The 20,693-nt window shown below is 44.9% G+C and overlaps 1 protein-coding gene and 1 long non-coding RNA gene across 2 annotated transcripts in view; one reads left to right on the top strand and one right to left on the bottom strand.

The window, feature by feature from the left end:
- MAPKAP1 (MAPK associated protein 1) overlaps window positions 1-20,693 on the bottom strand; it is an 826,525-nt gene that overhangs the window by 589,074 nt on the left and 216,758 nt on the right. The gene's annotated exons all lie outside the window — the stretch shown is intronic.
- LOC146868803 (uncharacterized) overlaps window positions 1-20,693 on the top strand; it is a 102,704-nt gene that overhangs the window by 8,974 nt on the left and 73,037 nt on the right. Inside the window, exon 2 of the long non-coding RNA XR_014966427.1 lies at window positions 14,911-14,989. This is a non-coding gene — a long non-coding RNA (uncharacterized LOC146868803). The remainder of the gene's footprint in view (window positions 1-14,910; window positions 14,990-20,693) is intronic.

Raw genomic sequence — 20,693 nt, forward strand, 5'->3', positions numbered from 1 at the left:
TTATATATATATATATATATATATATATATATATATATATATACACATACATACACATACATATACACATACACATATACATACACATATATATATTCACAAAAAAACATAGGTTTCATGGACGTTATAGTTAGTTGGACATTTGACTCATAAAACCAGAGAAATTGGCCGGTTATAGTTAGTTGAGCTAACTATAACTTGCGCGCCCGCAATGCACCGGTGATTACATCACATATTACATCACTCATGACATGGTCAGTGACATCACTGATGACATCACTGAAGACATCTCAAATGACATCACTGATGACATCATCCAGTGAATGTGTGTTTCTGTAAAGTTTAAATATTTTTCATATATAGCTATGCCAAGGTGTATTGAAAAATTAGTGGATTTACAAGTGCCTGAATGGATTATTTAGTAGGTGCATGACTGACTGTATAAGTGAGTGATTGAACGTGTCTTACTGAATGCATGGGTTAGTGACTAAACTGTGTGAAAGTCTGTATTAGTCTCTCAGTTGGTGTGTAAGCGGCTGCATGGGTTGGTGAGTAGCTACATCAGTGTCTAAATGGGTTATTGATTTGCTGTCTGAGTATCTGTATGAGTGCCTGAGTGTCTGTGTGGGTGGGTGGTGGGGTGTGACTGTGCATAGATGTCTGAGTGGTTGATTCACTGGTTGTATGCATTCAAAAGTGCATCTGGGAAGGGCTGTATGGGTAAGTTAATGTGTGTATGGGTGTGTTGGTGAGTAAATGAATGTCTCAGTGGTATATGTGTGAGTAACTACATATGTTTTAAGGCAGTATATGTGAGTGTTGGAGTATATGAATGACTATACGTGAGAGTAAGTTATTTGAAGAGTGGGTGTATAAATGAGTGTCTGCTTGTATCAGTGATTGTATAACACAGTAAGTATGTGTTAGTATCTGCATAAATAAGTGATGTAGTGTGTGTATAAATAACGGAGTTGGTGTGTATAACTATATACATGAGTAAATGGGTATGTGATTGATTCTTTGCATGACTGACTACGTGTGTGAGTAACTCTATGGATGAGTGGCAGAGTGTGACTGTATGTATAGGTGTATGAGTGCATATTATAGTACTGTATTGAAGAGTAACTGCATGTATAAGTGACTGGATGTGTGTGCAGACCTAGGAAATAGTATGTAGTATCTGGCATTGTTGTGTGTATGGTTTAAAAAATAGTAGTCTGTATTTTAGAGTGCGTGTATCAAAGTTTATATTAGGGCATCAGTATGTGCATCAGATTACCACATGGATGATGTCATCAGTGATGTCATTTGAGATGTCATCAGTGATGTCATGAGTGATGTCACTGACCATGTCATGAGTGATGTAATATGTGACATCATCACCAGTGCATTGCGGACGCGCGAGTTACAACTATAACGGGCACATTTCTCTGGTTTTATATGAGTCAAATGTCCAACTAACTAGAACGTCCCTGAAACCTATGTTTTTTTTTAGTGAATTTCAAAGGTTTTTTAAATGCTAATTCCTAACTATAACGTCTGTAAAACCTATATTTTCAGAGAATTTCAAAGGTTTTCTAAATGTTAATTTCATATTTTAATATTTATAAAACCTATATATTTTCAATTTTTTTTGTAATATTTTAGAACTCTATTATCCTGTTTTTAAATTTTTTAAAAATGATGTAATGTTTTATATCTTCAAAAAAAGTATGTATATCTTTTTTTTATTTTTTTTTTAGAAAACTGGAGTCCCGTAACAGTAGTGTACCAAGCTCCATCAGCACCCAAATCCTATCCGCCATATTACTAAACTCGTAAAGGATGCGCATTTCGTGTCCAACAGGTTCGTGGCACCGCATCCCGCCTAACATCATATACGTATGAGGTCGCGCCAGCTGCTAGTTTGGTATGAGACGGGTGCGCGGTACCAAGACGCGCGTTACGTCATATACGTATGGGGTCGCGCCGGCTGCGTGTTCCGTATGCGACGAGTGCACGCTGCCAGGCCCTGTGTTATGTCATAGACGTGTGGTGTCGCACCGGGCACGCCATTTCCTCATTTTTAGGTTTCGCCTAGGCAGCGCATGCGCTGTCTCGGCGAGAGATGCTGTATACAGTATTGTGGGGAAAGCTCCGCCACTTTCAGCCCATGCTTTTGATTGGCTCAAATCTGAAATGCTGCATTCTCATTGGTTGCCGGCGTATTAGTTCCGCCTCCTTACTGCCAAACGTTATTTTTATCCTTCCATGGCTATCAGACCCTTTACTTCAGCAACTCCTTTGTTCCCCTGCCTCCCCCTGTTCCCTCCCAAAGTCCATGACTTCTCTGACCACCACCCACCCCCCCACCCACTCCTGTTCCTGCCTTCTTCGGCGCCCGCATTTTTGTTTACAATGCAATTGGACTCGCGTAAATACGAGTCCTATTGCATTTGTAAATGCTTTTTTTTCATGATTGGCTGCCTGCATTCGCACTTTCTTTTGCCTGACCTGTCCAGACTCTCGCATGCGCGCGATGCTTTACATCGTGCGCATGTGCACCAAAAGTGTTACTCTGTAGTGCAGCGGCTGCCTCCGGCTCGGCACGCAGTGACTCGAACCACGTTCGGCTGGCTGGCTGCAGGATGCAGGCGTGTTTGCCTCACTTCTCTTCAAAGCGGGTGCCGAGGCCCTGCGAACGAGCCCCTGTATAACCAGCCGTCCTTTGACACCAGACACTCGGCCCGACTGTGTTAACAGAGGTTTAATGTCTCTCGCATGGGCGGAGGCCGCTGGTGACGGATAAGAGGTCTGAAAAGGTGGCAGGAGGGGTTAGTTTGGGGACAGCGGGGCTCTTGTGATAAGAGAGGTAAATAGGTCCAGTGAAAGGGGTCGCCTCTTCAAACAAGTGTTAGCTGCCATCTCTTATTGGGTCTTCAGTTAAAGGGCAAACCCCCACCTCTGAACAGAATAACAAAGTTAACAGCCCCCTTATATTTATTTATGTAATATCTTATGTAGCATCGACTCCACCCAGCGGGGCTTCATAACGCAGTACGACGCATTCTTAAACACGGGCGGTCAACCATTTATTGATTCCTGTAAACACGCTCCTAATGCAGTTGAAATCAGTTTTGCCTTTCTTTTAAGAAATACGTCTTAAACGCTGACAGTGTGTTAGTTTCTTTATGTCTCAAAACTTTATCTAAATAACTTTAAAGTGTATATGAGAGCAAGCGATAATCTAAAATATTTTAAACATTTATATATTTCAAACTGTAATAAACTTATATTATGGTAAATATATTTTCTCAAAATCGCATCGGTTGCGGCCCCCTTGTGCGCTGGGTGCGCGATTGCCATGTGACCTAAAAAAAAGCATTTGATTAGTTCATAACATTTCCCCTTGTAGCAGTTGGAGAACGCCACCCATTTTAGTCATTCTCTCTATAGCATTTGATGAGACACACCTCTTCTGATTAGAGAGCTTTTTTGAAAACTTTTTGCTATGTACACATCTTACACTACACACAACATGCAACCATCATCTTCATTAATATTCATGGTCTGTAAAGTAGCCTTCCACCTGTGATAGCCATGCACTTAAAAGTTACATAACCAAAGTTTTCCCCACTGCCAGAGGTAACCTGGTTGCATATGCTGTCCACAGCACAATGTAATGTTGTACGGCCCAGGGGCAGTATCATGCATAGATAATGAACACACAGACACAGATAGATAGTGGAAGTGGGTACGGGCACGTGCGCTCGACTCCTTTTTATTACCAGGGTCACATATCCAGTGACGTATGTGCTGAATGCGTGTGGGGTGAGCGTGAACCAGCCCTCAGGGAATGGTTGCTGCTAGCATCATCTACAACACTAATCATTGGATCACACACAGAGATTCAATAATAAAAGGGTCAATAGTTTGTGCTGCAGTAAGGTAGGGACAGTAGATATGAAATAATACACAAAAGATTCTATCGTAAAAGAACCATAACTTGTGGTATACTGAGAGACAGGCAGCAGATCTTAAATAATACACAAAAAGATTGTATCATAAAGGGTCCATCAGTTCTAGTGCACTCAGATAGCCACATCAAAAGCATTCAGCATGTGCACAGCCAGCGATGATCCGTGCTGCGGGCGGGCTGTACTAGGAGCAATGTCTGTTGCCTACAACACTACATCATCTGCAATAGCAACTCGATCTCAATTGTGAACAGTGCTGTCTACAGTGTAGGCTAGAGAGAGCAGTCAGCAAGGGCCCACAGCCACGTGGCATTGACCGATCTGTCCTGTTTGCAGTACACGAAGCAACAAAAAGCGCATGCGGAGCCTGCGATGATGCGTATGCGTAGTGTGGACAGAGTGCACTGGAGCAATGTCTTTTGCTTACAGGACTGCGTCATCTACAATAACGACTCGATCTGAATTGTGAACACTGCTGTCTGCAGTGTAAATTGAAGGCAGTAGTCAGCACAGACATCCATGAATACTTTTTCTCACTTCCTCCTCACAAAATGAAACAGCATAACTTACAAAAAACTCTGCAATAAATAAATCAAAACAATTCGGATTGTGATCTCTGCTGTCCACAGTGTAGACGGTTATTCAGTTTTCTTTTCCACTACTAATAAGAATTTGGTCATTGTACTAAACCAATAACTCATCTAAAAAAAAGTTCTTCAAGCAAGTATACTAAAAGGATATTGTGTATATTTCAATAGATGTTGTAGTTAGTTGCCTACTGGATTCCGTAATTTAAAAATCACCACTCGATCTGAATTGTGAGCCCTGCTGACCACAGTGTAGGCCAGAGGCAGTGGTCATTAACGCCTCACAGCCACGTGCCGTTGGATTCGGAAGCACGGAGTTGGTTGCACCTGATCGGAGGGGGTACACAGAAATCATCACAGACTTTAACTTTGGACATCCTCAATCATAGAATCAAGACCCCGTTTCACTGTTCGGACCTGCTGTACCGCGGTGTAGTCCAGCGACTACAGTCAATCAAGCCCAATAGTCATGTGCAGCAGTTAGCTACGGAAGCACAGAGTGTGATGCACCTCAGTGGAGGGAGTTTTGTGAAAACCAAGCAGCAGGTAATATCGGACATCGTCCATTGTGGGATCAAGACACCGTTCCACTGTTGGGACCTACAGTTGGTTGCACCTGGTCGAAGGCAGTACCTTCATCTCCACTCTCAGATGCAGTTCTAACATCGTCCATTGTGGGATCAAAACACCGTTCCACTGTTGGTACCTGTTGGGCTACTGTGTTAGTAGTATACAGAGCACTCCACGGTGCTGGGCCTCAGGCTGGGCGTTGTGTGCCTTTGTCAGGGTAGCCAGCGTTGATCTCAGAAGCCTTCCCAGCTCGCTGACCTCAGCCCAGGAGCTTCCACCGGCACGTGGTGGGCCCTCTTTCACATATGACGGTGTCGAAAGGTTAACTGTGGAGCATATGTGGGGCATATGTGCGTCGCAGCGGCCATGACGGTTTCTGGGTAACAGCAGGCTGAGAGCATCATTCACGCACCCACCTTCACTCACGCCATCAGCCTTGTGGCGGTGTAAGCTGCGCAGACCTGGCAGACACGTTCGCCATTCCGGAAGAGAACCACACCCAGAGAAACGTGCCTATGCTAGCCTTGTGTACGCCGAGCCAGCCCACTACGCTAAAGATTTTTGGGGGGGAAGGGGGCATGTATGCGCTAGGTTTTTGTAATCTTCCTTACTGACTGTACTATCATGGTTGCGTCCACTGTCCACTTCACTCAATAGACCATCAGTGTATGTTGACATGTACATGTCTGTGCTCTGCATACTCAAGTCTCTTCGGCACATCCCCTCAACACTTTGCATTGTATACTTTTATAATCGAGAATCACTTGCCACCTTCGCACATACTTTGCTCCCATCTCTCCCCGCATTCTGCATTGTGTGGCAGAGGTGCCATGCCATGTTTGGTTTGCGTACATGGCTAGCCACGGTTCCCACTGTACGTAGTGTCGTTGTGTCTGCTAGGTGTACATGTTGTTTGTCATGTTGTATGTGATTATATAAAATAGCGCGTTTATTCACGACCAGTGGTTTCTCCCATTTACATATCGCTGTCTTAAAGAGGATACAGAAGTTTTTCTCACAGGTGAAAAGTGGGACCACAATGGCAATCATTCATTACTAGGCAAGCATGTATAACTGCACAACGCTTTTAAGCTTACAGCCCCCAATCTTGCGTGCTTTCTTAAAAGCATTCCAACTCCCACAATTAGACCAACAGTCACAGAGCTCTTTAACAGCAGTTATTTGGTTCTTAATAACATGGACTGCTACGGAATGTGAGCTGGCATACCGTATGTCTTTCAAACCGAGTAACTTCCTGTGGCAATGTCTATTCCCACCCACACAAAGTAACTCCCACAGTTCAACTTGGAATTCAATACCTACTTTGAAAACAGATTTCATTAAACTGAGCAAACTGAAAGCGCTTTTGTTTCAAACAGAAGTGTCCCTCACTTCTGCAAAATAAATTTATAGACTGCAGATAGCACGAACTTCAAGTAAAATACAGTCCCTTTTCAATACGAACCTCCCATTACACTTTGTGAATTGTTACACAATTTTCAACACATCTGACACTCAAGGTCTGGCACATGTTTTTAACACTGTCTCCTCCGGCCTTGTGACAGGCTTTCAAACTGTTTTTGGTATAATACCAGACTTCATTCATTCGATCATCTTTGGAATAACAGGAACAGTGCCCATAATTCTCGTTCTGTTTGCGGCCATCCTACTACTATTTTTGCTTGTAAAAAATGGCTGCGCTCCCTGTGGTAACAATCATGTCCGACAGAATATGCCTCTACGTGAAGCTACATCAATACCGTAAAAAAATGGAACAACTTTTCGGCTGCCTGCCTCTATCTATTATCGGAGCCAGCTACAACATGACATTTATTTACACATATGCAATCTGCGTGCAACCATCTTTTTATTGCAAAACTTGCCCATTCGACTGGCGAATGGATCTATGCCTTGCCAACATCCCAACAATGGCTCCCGATATCCAGCAGGTAATGGAGTATCTTGAAAACCATGAACTTGATTGTTCAGGCAGTGGATGCAACGCAAAAAGGTATCCTGGCGGAATGGGATTTCGGCGCAGCCGCGAAAGATCTCCTGCAACGGGCGACCTTTGACAACATCGCAGATTGCCTGCCAATTCAAATTGCCGCTCCAACATTCGAGGAACATTACTGTCCCTTCGAGGATATGAATTGGATCGCTTCGCTTTTCTCACACGATGGCAACAATCTGCCTCTTGGAACATTACGCATCTCAAGCCGCTGAAGAACTTCTGGACTGCAATCTCCAAGACTTGTAAGAAATTCACGTTATCCTTGGATTGATTTTTTCCAACGTTTTGGACTTTTTCCTATACATTTTTTTAATACACTTCAATTGAACTATTTTCATATAATAACTCTCTAAGTATACTCAGGCATTTGAACTCGGTTTTCATTATTGCCCCTTACGTCTCCAGCCTAACCAGGGATGGGTGATGTATGGCCTATGCAAATACGCTATTTACTTGCTAAATTAGCCTAAATCCGACATCCATTTTGAAACCATGTCTATTCTTTGTGCACACGTCTCTCTGCCTGCCTGTTATCCACGAAACCCTTTCACACAAATTAGCTCATCCTCGGCCTCTGCTCACAAGCTGGCGATCAAGATAAAAAAACATGACATTGTTTAGGAACTAGTTGGCACAGTCTGGTAATCGTATCCTAACTTTATTTTCATTATAGAATTTACTCATTCATGTCTAATAGCTATTGTTTATGTCACATGGAACTGTAACATGTAATGTGCAATTCACTGATGCAGCAGCTTAGGTTTGAATACAGCAGAAGCGGTTGGAGTTTGCCTCAGCTCGATGCCTTAGCTCTTGCATAAGAATGTTTTTTTCAAAGGGCTGAAGACAATGTATGGTTTGACGAGAAGGGTACAGAATGTGCTTCTAAGAAGCGCAATGTTTGTGTTCCTCCTCAAAGTTCCGATGTGAGTAGAACTATTACCAATTCTTAGACACACCTGATTTCACCATTTGTCTTCTGTGGCATTGCAACATTCTGCATTATATTCTTCACAATTATTTCTTTATTCCTGCTAGCTAAAACACTGCATACGTGTCTTCACACCGGTAGGGGTGAGTAGTTCACTTCCCACTCCCTGTATAGTATAAACGCATACTAACACTACTTACACAGGTATGCTACAGCGGCCAGTATCCTACAGCGCCCACAGCACATTACTTTACAGCAATCAGCTCTTGGCTTAGGCTCACGGTTTGATCCCAGAGTCTTCAGACCGGTAGGAGTGAGTAGTTTGCTACCCACTCCCGCTATAGTCTAAACGCATACTAACACCACTTGCACAGCTATGCTACAGCGCCCAGAGCACATCAGTTTACAGCAATCAGCTCACGGTTTAGGCGCACAGTTTCATCCCGGAGTGTACCGGCACCACACCTCAGCACCATCTCACTCTAGGCAAAACAGCACTTTCACACTGGTAGGGGTGAATACTTCACTTCACACTCCCTGTATAGCACACCCTAACCACCCCACAGAGCTCACAGCGCTCCTACACTCCTTTTTCCTACTTTTTTCACCCTTTTTTCCCCTTACTTGCTTCAACAGAATTACAAAATGGCTGCCAACACTTCCTAGTTGCAACCGTTCGCAGTCAATACCCAGCAAGCTCGTAACGCCTCAGCCAATCAGATGACAGAATTCCCAAATATCGATATCTGTAAATTTCGATATTTCTCCCAAACTACTGAACGGATTTACAACAAATAAACAAAAGCGTGCTTTCTAGACCAAGACCCTTCTCCCTGCCGAATTTGGGGTAATTCCGTTCACCCTGTAGCCTTGTCTAAAGATCCCTATGGAAATTGCATGGAGAAAACACGTTTTGGGACCCCCTTTTTCACCGTTCCCCCCTTGACGAATCACCCCCAAACTTTCAACATAGGGGCTGATATGAACAAAATTAATTTGGAAAATTTAATGAAGATTCATCAAACGACGCCAAAGTTATAAGCAAAACAAAAAATGCTCTTCCAATGGAAACTTGGTCCTAACTATAACAACCTACTGGCGACCGCCAGTAGGTAATTAATATTATATATATATATATATATATATATATATATATATATATATATATATATATATATATATATATATATATATATATATATATATATATATATATATATATATATATATATATATATATATATATATATATATATATATATATATATATATATATATATATATATATATATATATATATATATATCCAAATGAAAGCACACCACAGTTGAGGCGCCACACACAGTCGTTAAAATCACCTTCTTTATTGGCAAGACAGCAGGGAGAAGAAAGGCACTCTGCTAGTTGGAAATTCCCCAAACGCGTTTCAGGCTCTCATAGCCCTTGCTCACTGGGATCTTCGTTCAGGCATCAGCGACAAATAGTTCTTTCCGCCGCATTAGCGGCTTTTCAATTGTTGACCCTCGACAGTAACCTGCATAGTTACCTACTATAGGAAGATTGAGTCGAGACAGGACAATAGCGGCATGCCACATGGACTCTAAAAAACTTCAAAGACCAGAATGCTGTCGGATGACATGCCCATTGGGGCGGGGTCAACAATTGAAAAGCCGCTAATGCGGCGGAAAGAACTATTTGTCGCTGATGCCTGAACGAAGATCCCAGTGAGCAAGGGCTATGAGAGCCTGAAACGCGTTTGGGGAATTTCCAACTAGCAGAGTGCCTTTCTTCTCCCTGCTGTCTTGCCAATAAAGAAGGTGATTTTAACGACTGTGTGTGGCGCCTCAACTGTGGTGTGCTTTCATTTGGATATTATAGCGGTCGATGCCGGATCGCGAGGCGCCCCGCTGCGGACGTGCAGCTCCTTAGCGCTGATGACAGAGAGCGCGATAGGAACGTCGTAACCATTGTGGCAAGATCATTACTAGCAGGGACTCGACAGTAACCTGCATAGTTACCTACTATAGGAAGATTGAGTCGAGACAGGACAATAGCGGCATGCCACATGGACTCTAAAAAACTTCAAAGACCAGAATGCTGTCGGATGACATGCCCATTGGGGCGGGGTCAACAATTGAAAAGCCGCTAATGCGGCGGAAAGAACTATTTGTCGCTGATGCCTGAACGAAGATCCCAGTGAGCAAGGGCTATGAGAGCCTGAAACGCGTTTGGGGAATTTCCAACTAGCAGAGTGCCTTTCTTCTCCCTGCTGTCTTGCCAATAAAGAAGGTGATTTTAACGACTGTGTGTGGCGCCTCAACTGTGGTGTGCTTTCATTTGGATATTATAGCGGTCGATGCCGGATCGCGAGGCGCCCCGCTGCGGACGTGCAGCTCCTTAGCGCTGATGACAGAGAGCGCGATAGGAACGTCGTAACCATTGTGGCAAGATCATTACTAGCAGGGACTCGACAGTAACCTGCATAGTTACCTACTATAGGAAGATTGAGTCGAGACAGGACAATAGCGGCATGCCACATGGACTCTAAAAAACTTCAAAGACCAGAATGCTGTCGGATGACATGCCCATTGGGGCGGGGTCAACAATTGAAAAGCCGCTAATGCGGCGGAAAGAACTATTTGTCGCTGATGCCTGAACGAAGATCCCAGTGAGCAAGGGCTATGAGAGCCTGAAACGCGTTTGGGGAATTTCCAACTAGCAGAGTGCCTTTCTTCTCCCTGCTGTCTTGCCAATAAAGAAGGTGATTTTAACGACTGTGTGTGGCGCCTCAACTGTGGTGTGCTTTCATTTGGATATTATAGCGGTCGATGCCGGATCGCGAGGCGCCCCGCTGCGGACGTGCAGCTCCTTAGCGCTGATGACAGAGAGCGCGATAGGAACGTCGTAACCATTGTGGCAAGATCATTACTAGCAGGGACTCGACAGTAACCTGCATAGTTACCTACTATAGGAAGATTGAGTCGAGACAGGACAATAGCGGCATGCCACATGGACTCTAAAAAACTTCAAAGACCAGAATGCTGTCGGATGACATGCCCATTGGGGCGGGGTCAACAATTGAAAAGCCGCTAATGCGGCGGAAAGAACTATTTGTCGCTGATGCCTGAACGAAGATCCCAGTGAGCAAGGGCTATGAGAGCCTGAAACGCGTTTGGGGAATTTCCAACTAGCAGAGTGCCTTTCTTCTCCCTGCTGTCTTGCCAATAAAGAAGGTGATTTTAACGACTGTGTGTGGCGCCTCAACTGTGGTGTGCTTTCATTTGGATATATATATATATATATATATATATATATATATATGTTGTTTTGGTAATAACTTTGGTGCCATTTGACAAATCTTCACAACCTTTTCAAAACTAGTTTGGCACTCACTTCAGCTGCAGTTTGAAAAGTTTCGGGGTGATTCGTCAAGTGGCGGTTGAAACAAAAGTGGGGTCCCAAAACGTGTTTTCTGCATACAATTTTCCATAGGGATTTTAGACACGACTAAACCGCTGAATGGATCTTGGTCCAGAAAGAGTGCATTTTTGTAATCTGGCCTAAATGTGTTCAGTAGTTTTGGAGATTTTAAAGAAAAAACAATTATGTATATCTAGAGACGTGGATCAACGCACCAACAGCAAGGCAATGATTGGCTGGCCACAAACCGAGAGAAAAGTTGTGGCTGCCATTTTGTGAACCGGGACAAAGTTCCCAGGGGGTGGAAATAAAATCTGAAAAGGATATAAGGGTCAGGATAGAGGTGTTCTGACCCAATGGGACTGATGGAGGGGTCTGTGAGGGGCCTCTCATGGAGAAGAAAGTGTGGGATTTTTTTTTGCACACTTGCACGATGGTCCGCGGATCCACCGTGATGCTCAAATCCCAATTTAAAAAATAAAAAAAATACACAACCACTCACACACCCACTCACCACACATCCCCACAGTCACTCACATACCCACTCACAGAACCACTAAAAAAACCCACTCACAGACCCACAGGCACTCATACTCACACTCACACACCCACGTACACTCCCAAGAACAAAACCACAGAACCACTCACACACCCATTCACAGACCCACACAGCCAGTCACAGACCCACACAACCAGTTTCTCCCACACACACACCACAAAAAAATGCAAAAAGTCACAGAAAACAACAAAGGATATAGGGACGTTATAGTTCGGAAAAAAAAGGAAAAAGAATTTTTAAAAAACTTGGAAATTCACTAAAAAAAACAAAGATTACAGGGACACTATAGTAAGGTTCAGATTTTACACACACAAAACCATAGACATTCAGCAATTATAGTCATAGTTATCTCAAGCAACTATAACTCATGCCTTAAGGTAACTATAACTCACACCCTCGCCATACACTGCTAATTAACCATACGTTGCACCACTCATGGCTTCTTCTATGACATCATTGCTAATATCACTGCAACATTTGCAGTGAAATTATTGATGAGAAAACTGTGCAAGGCGGGGGCGCGAGTTATAGTTACCTTAGAGCACGAGTTATCGTTACTTGAGATAACTAGAACTGCTGAATTTCTATAGTGTGTGTGTAAAATCTGAACCCAACTATAAAGTCCCTGTAACCTTTGTCTTTTTAGTGAAATATATATATATCAAGGCAGAACTCACTGCCGATAGCTTTACAACGAAGAATAAATGTGTGGTATTGAAAACTCAGCCTGCTGTGCCAGTGTCCAGTCTTTTATCCAAAACTGGAGTTGGAATATGAATATATATATACCATTTGATCACCTTTCAAACACACATAGAAAGTGAAACACAGAAAGTAGAAGGTGGCACAGCAATCCATCCACGCACTGAATCACTCCTTTATTTTTCTTTTACAAAGGTACAGATATGGCCGACGCGTTTCAGCAACAGCCTTCCACAGGACCATATAGTCTGTGTGTTCAAAGTGTCATTTAAAGGATATTCATCCCAGCTACCACCACCAAATATAAAAAGACTAGACCATACATTATTTTCTTCTTGGATTCCATTTGTTTCTACCATTTTGTAGTTGAATCTTGCTTGTCGTCATTTATATATAATTATATTTTTAGAAACTAAAATAATTTTGCTAAAGAATGTGGCAACCTCAAGGTCACCGATTATTTGTTTAACACATTTCTCCATATTTTCTCAAAAAGATAAGACAAATTTCAAGGTAAAATATTTTACACATGGATGATATAGTCACTGCTTTCAGACATGTTTGAAGGTTCAAACTCCACAGTAAATGTTATTGTTAGTCGACGCTGTAACACGCTAAAGCACTTATCCAATTTAACATCTGTTTTTTAATACACACATAAACCTACTGTTTCCTCGATTTCATACTCAATTCAAATGAATGATCAATTTTTGCCCTAAGATAGGGAGTGAATGTGCACATTTCACAATCAACTTCTAATATATTATACCATATAGTACCAGGCTAAAAAAAGTGATTGATGCTGTATGCACTTTTTATCGTTAAACCCACCATTATATCACTAAGATTTTAAATTGAGATTTTACAATTCATATCCTCCATAAAGCAAACATATTTCTCATATAACGCCTAAATGTCAATAAGTGCTTTAATAAAAGTGCCATGTTGTAAAACAATTAGTATGTATGCAAGTCATTGAGTAAATTATCTGAGAATATTTCCCATTTAATGATTTATTCCATTAAAGGGGCATAAAATAAAGTGTTAATGCTCCTACCCGAGTTAAGGTAAAGTACCCTTATAAAATGCAAACACAAACTAAAATTCTGTCACCTAAATGGAAGTAGTTACTCCAACACAAAAATACCCCATAGAATGCTATTATGTATGTAACTTCCCAATTTATGGATGGGGGATCTTCAAATTTATATGATGTAATGGGTCGACGATATAACTATCTCCTACATTAACATGAAACCTCAATTATTAAAATCCTAAAGTGCTTGCTACTTTGGTAAAGTGCTTGTGTTAAAAAAGCATGTGCCATCCAGACAAATCAGTATGTTAAAAAATCTTGCATGTTATAAATATGATGTTTCTATTGAAATCATCTTATAAGTGGACATGGAGATCTGCATCCATGTCCAGTCACCAGGGGATCTCTGTCCCCATCAAAATATTAATTCTTAATTCAGACCTCCTCAAAATTAGTTCTAGGTCTCCCCCTCTTGGTTTCTTGGATATATGCTGAACAACATAATATTTGAGACCCATTTTGCTCCCAATGTGAATGCTCCAGATGTGCTTTACCACTGTAAAAGTAAAATCGGTGTTGTTAATTGCATGTAAGTGCTGTAAAATCCTTAATTTAAGCTTATTCAGAGCGCTACCAACATATTTTTGCCACATCCACATTCTATAACATATACAACACGTGTGGTCTTGCATGTAATACGTGCTTTGATTTTCTTTTACTGTCCATCATGGAGTTCAAACTTCAATCTGTTACAGCCATATTCACATGCTTTGCACTTGGAGCATTTTCAAAACCCATTTTGCTGATCTTTTAGCCAATTCTACCAATTTACTTTCACATTTGGCATGAAACCGTGTGTCAACAAATCTCCTAAAGAGGCAACTTATCTATATGTCACTTGTGGTTGTTCAAGTAACGTTGCTTTGAGAGATTCATCCATTAAAAGAAATTTCCAATGGTCTCATCATTTTTTTCTTTTCAATTCAATATGTATTTAATATGCTTTCTCCATTACTCTCAAAGGTGCTTTTCTTTTTCGGAATTAGGAGACTAAACCTTCTCAGCTGGCAGAAGAAGGAGGCAGCCCAGCAATGGTTCCAAAACAGTGAAATATCTCTTTTTATTTTCTCAATAGAGCAACTTATGGCCGACGCTTTCAGCAACAGCTGTCGACTAAACCATGGAGTCCAAACTTACAGAATGTCTTCTTAAAGGTACAGTCATCCAATCTACCCCCACAAAGTGAGGATAATGTAAAAACACTGCACCGCACATGACGTGCTTTCAGTTTCTATTGGTTCTTGCCATTTTAAAGTTAGTTTTTGTTTCATGACGTTTTATTAGCATTCATAAATGACACACAATGCGTTACATGAGACAGCAGCCAGTAGGCAATCCAAAGTAATACTGAGGTGGGCAGATGAGCACATCTGCGCTGTGTCGTTGCTGTATCCATCTACTGCATACCATGAATCATGGATTAACAAAAAGGGAACCAACCAATAAGGAGTGGGTCAGGGCAAGAGAAGAAGGGGGAATACTGGGGAAGGGTAAACAGACCTGGCGGGGGGGAAAGGTTGTAGCTCTCTACTACCGCTATCTAGGCCCCCCTCATTACCAAAAAGCGCCCCTCTGGGGAAACCAGTACTCTCTCTGGCAGCATGTGTGGTACGGCGAAGAGCGGCAACCATGGTTTAAGCTTCAGGAGCAAGGGTTCCCAAGTCAAGAGGGGTGTCTGAGAGTGATGTGCGATGCAAACAGTCTGTAGGGATCCAAAAGCCTCCTGGATCAGTGGGGTATACTGCATCGTCAAACAACTGCAAAGCTCGGAGTCTTGGTGGTTGCAGTCTAACATTTTCCAGTCGCCCCAGATGATCAATCAAAGGCTTCCAAAGCTTCCGGAATTTAGTATCTCGGAATTGAAGACGCGCCGTGAGCAACTCCATCGCCACAACATGCCACAAGCGGGTGAACCACACGTTTATGGAAGGTGCATCTGCTTTCTTCCAATAAAGGGCAACAGTTTGTTTTGCAGCACGCAGCATGTGGAGGCTAAGGTGTCGATCGCGGCCCGTCATGGCTCGCATAGTCACCGGCCTAAGGCCCAAAATAACTATAAGCGGGTCCTCAGGCAGGGGATATCCAAGCACCCTTTTAATATGGCTAAGTACCTCTTTCCAGTAGGCAGTCAGGAGAGGGCACGTCCACCAAATGTGTATGAAATCTCCCAGTGCTTGGGTACAGCGTCAACATAGGGGGGACGCATTAGGGAACATTTTTTGGAGTTGGGCGGGGGTGTAATACCATTGAGTTATTACTTTGTAGGCAGACTCCTGCTGGGGGATGCTACGAAAAGTTTTGGGAATATCTCCCCAGAGCCGCGCCCATTGAGAAGGTGTAACACCCGAGCCGGAGAGGGACTGCCACCGCTGCTGATATAAATGAGGATCAAGCCGCTGTGCGTGCTGGAGCACTTGATATATGTGAGAGATTAGCCCCTTATAGGTGCCGAAAGTACGCGCCAACCGCTCGAATGGCGTGAAAGGTGTATCCAGTGCCGGAGCTGGATATATTGGAATTTATCCTTCTCTGTTAAGCCAAATTCTTGTTTGCATTGAGCAAAGGTTTTAAGATCACCTCCTATAAATAGATCCCGTATTGTTGTACAACCGGTTTCTGTCCAATTAGCAAAATAAGGTGGGCGACACGCAGGAGGCAACTGCGGGTTGCGAGCAATTGGAGTGTGAGGGGATGGAAAAGTGGTAAGGCCCCTGCGGACTGCCACCTTGTCCCAAATCGCAAGGACCGTTTTAGTAGGGACTGCCATGTAGGCGCTGCGGTGACGCACCTCCCGAGGCAACCAGGCGTGATCCCAAAGCGGGCGACAAGTGACTGCCCGATCCATGTGAAACCACACTTTTTCGCTCTCCCATGCTCCCCATTCCAGAATAAAGCGGAGGTGCGACGCCCAATAGTACTCTAACAAGTTGGGGCAAGCGAGTCCACCCCCATCTCGGGGGAGCTTTAAGATTTTTCTGGAAAAACGTGGTTTCTTTCCACCCCATATGAATGCGACCAGTTCGCGTTGCAGCCCCTGAATTTGGTGCTCCGGAATGGGCGTCGGTAAGGTTTGAAAGAGGTAGAGGATCTTCGGTAGTATAGACATTTTAACAGTGTTGAGGCGGCCTAGCCAAGAGAGTGGCAGGGCTTTCCACGTGCGTGATCAGCAAGAACTGAGAGTTTATATTCCTGCCAATTGGCTTGCGCCCAAGTAGCTAGGTCTGGTGTTAAGTTGAGACCAAGATATCTCACAGACCTGCTCGCCCACTGATAAGGAACAAGAGCCTGCAGGGCCGTAATCTCCTCGTCTGGGATCGTAAGATTAAGAGCCCAGGATTTAGTGTGATTAATTTTAAGCCCTGAGGCTTGTACATAGGTTTGGAGCAGCGAATGCACCGCCGGCAGCGAGCGCAAAGGATCAGATAGAGTAAGAAGTAGATCGTCTGCGAAGAGGGCAATCTTATGTTCGGCGCCCCCAAGGGAAATACCCCGAATATCAAAGGACCGGCGCACCATAATGGCGAGAGGTTCCACCACAAGGGCGAACAGCAGGGGTGACAGAGGGCAACCCTGCAGAGTGCCCCTGCAGATGGAGAGAGGCTGCGTAAGCTGACCATTCACTCGTACTCTGGCCAACGGTGAGATATAGGGAGCCATAATACGCGCTGCCATTCTAGGGCCCAGACCCACTTTCCATAAAAATGCACGAAGGAATGCCCAGTTCACCCGATCGAATGCTTTTTCAGCATAGAGCGAGAGCAGGCAGGCCGGTATTCCCCAATGCTTAGCCTTCCCGACAATATGGGCTATCCGGCGCACATTGTCAGCCCCCTGGCGTTGGTGGATAAACCCCACCTAGTCCGGATCAATGAGATTGGGCAGGTGAACGCTGAGCCGTTTAGCAAGTATTTTGGTGTATAGCTTAAGATCCGTATTTAGCAGGGCAATAGGACGATAAGAGGAGCAGAGCGCTTGGTCCTTCCCAGGTTTTGGGATGAGGGCTATTTCAGCCATCGCCATGTCCGGGGAAGGCCCGACTGACTCCGTGAATGAGTTGAAGAGGCGCAGGAGATCTGGTTGTAGTTGCGGCAGAAAGGCGCGATAGAACGAAACCGGGAGCCCGTCAGGACCAGGTGTTTTGCCTAATGGGAGGTCTTTCAGAGCGCCAGCTATTTCTTCCAGAGTAATAGGCTCTTCCAGAAGCTTAGACTGGTGCTCGCTCAGCGGCTCCCAGTCACACGCAACCATGGCGGCCGAAATCAGATCCGGTGCGGGTGGATCGCTAGTGTAGAGAGACGCGTAATAGTCATGAAACGTTTGAAGCTTCGCCGATTCCGTGATAGCTCATGACCCATCTGCCATCTGCAGTTTTGCAATGTGAGCTTTGGCCGCCCGCGTTCGCAAGCGACGCGCTAGGACAGTGCCTACCCTGTCCCCACCATCATAATAGCGCTGTCGTAGCACAAGTAGAGCATGTTTGGCCTTATTCGTTCTATGCACACGAAGCTGGCCTCTAAGGACAGCTGGACGCCTTTTATGGGCCGCCAAAGGACGCTCCTGATCCATCTTCTCAAGCGTCTTAATTTCGCGCGTGAGCTTATTTTCATACAACCAGGCCTCCCGCACCCTAGCGACGGCTATAGCCGTAAGGGTACCTCGTATCATAGCTTTGAAGGCGTCCCATAAGACAAGAAGGGAAGTCTCCGGTAAATCATTAGTTTCAAAATACGCTAATATAGCAAACCGAAGCTCCTCCCTAACTTTCCCAATCTCTAAGAATATGGGCCGGAAACCGCCACCTATTTGGCCGTGTCGGGCGGGAGATTCGCTCGTGTAGAAGTAACTCCACGTGTGCATGGTCAGCGATCGAAATACTGGAGTGGGACGCCGACAGGGTATCCTTGATCAAAGAGTGGGACACAAAAAGAAAGTCAATGCGAGAGTAGGAGCGGTGAGCGTGAGAGTAATAGGTGTAATCGCGCAGTCCAGGGGAGTGATAACGCCAGACATCCACCAGGTTTAGAGCGGTGAGGGATTTCTTCACCGCTGCGGACATGGCCGCCACCCCATGAAAGGTGCCCCCACAACGATCCAGTTCCGCATCCCACACCAAATTGAAGTCTCCTCCTACTATGAGGTCCGAGTTCACCGGCTAAAGATGTTCCCTAATTATTCTGCGCAAGAAGGCATCCTGACCCTGATTGGGGGCATATATGTTACAGAGAGTAAGTGTGCGGAGCCCTCTCCTGATCTCCACCCTCAAAAGCCTACCCTCAGAGTCCCGAAGCACTTTAGTATCTCCCTGGGAGAAGCCCGCCCTACAAAGAATAGCTACACCCGCTGTCTTAGTGGTTGCTGAGAACCAGAACTGATGGGGGAAACGTGGGTGAGACATGCGAGCTACGTCAGCCCTAAGGAGATGGGTCTCCAGTAGGCAGTAGCAAATACCGCCATACTTGGCGTCTTTTGTTGGGCGAGTTGAGCCCTTTCACATTAAGGAAAATAATCTTCCAACAAGGCACTGTGGTCATCGTCACGTATCGTCGGGCGCAGCAGAAGAGGAGGGAGAGGGTAGGAACGGGTAAAATAACTGAAGCGCTGCAACGGCCAACGTGGCCAACAAAGCCTATTCCAGTCTAGGGAGTAGCCAGGCACAACGGCACAAGCTGTCCCGGAGATGTCACTCTCCCAGAAATAGGAGTGGGGGTCGGTCATCGCGTTGTCAATGAATCCAGCTCACCGGAGAACAGCTCCAGGCCGCCGCCCCAAAAATGTAGATAATGCGCCTGGTAATGAGTAGATAATGCACCTGGTAATGAGGCATCCAGGGCGTTGGAGAGGGGGCCAAGACAACTGCAGGCCAACCAGGCGAGATGCCACCCTATCCATGGAACAGGCGACGGGCAAGCTAATCAGCGGCAAGGCGAGTCATTTGGGGGCAGACGCCTGTGATCCTGATGGCGACGGACCTCCCTCTAGGGATTTTATGTGCTGTATGAGGTCTTGCTTGTCCCGTGATGATCTGCTACTGTCGGGGGAAGAAGGGTGTCTAGGGCGGCGTACCGTGGACCACTGAGGTTTCAGCGGGACTCGGAGTTTGGCGGGCTGACGCGAGGAGCTGGCCGGCGGGGTGTCTGGAATTTGAAGCAATTGAGCCGCCTCTCTGTAGGATCTCAGCATGCGGCGCTTGGATTCCCATTGGAACATGAGGGCAAAGGGATGGCCCCATTGATAACGGATGTTGAGTTCCCGTAGCTTGTCAGTGATGGGTCGGAAGTCCCTCCGGCGCCGGAGGGTCGTGGGGGCCAAGTCCTGAAACAGCTGTACAGGCTTGCCTCTGCACAGTATCTCGGGCTTGTCTCTAGCCGCCTTGAGAATGGCTTCCTTTTCGACAAAGAAATGAAGCCGAGTCAAAATGTCAGGGATGAACCCAGGTCTTCCAGACGGTCCCGAAACCCTATGCGCACGATCCAGGGTTGGCGGCGAAGCGTCGTCATCTCCTCTTATGTCGTGGAGCAGGTCAGCCACAAACGACATTATGTCCGCACCTTCCGCCCCAATTGGAACACCTTTTATGCGTATGTTGTTCCGGCGCCCCCTATTTTCCAAATCCTCTTGTTTAATCTGGAGTTCAACATGCTGTTCTTCCAATGTTGCGACCCGCTGCCATAAAATGTTCCTGGTCCTCCGTGCGAGCATCTAGGGTCTTCTCCAGGTCATCTACTCGCCCTCCCAGCTCCCTCACGTCTCTCCGGAGCTCCTTGACACATGCTTGGACTTCCGTACGAAGTGATCCGATTTCTGATTTGAGCTCTTGCATAAACAGTGCCATGAAAGATTGCGTGACGGGCTCGGAGG

The sequence above is a fragment of the Triturus cristatus genome, chromosome 1_2 (assembly GCF_964204655.1).
Source record: "Triturus cristatus chromosome 1_2, aTriCri1.1, whole genome shotgun sequence".
Lineage (NCBI taxonomy): Eukaryota > Metazoa > Chordata > Amphibia > Caudata > Salamandridae > Triturus > Triturus cristatus.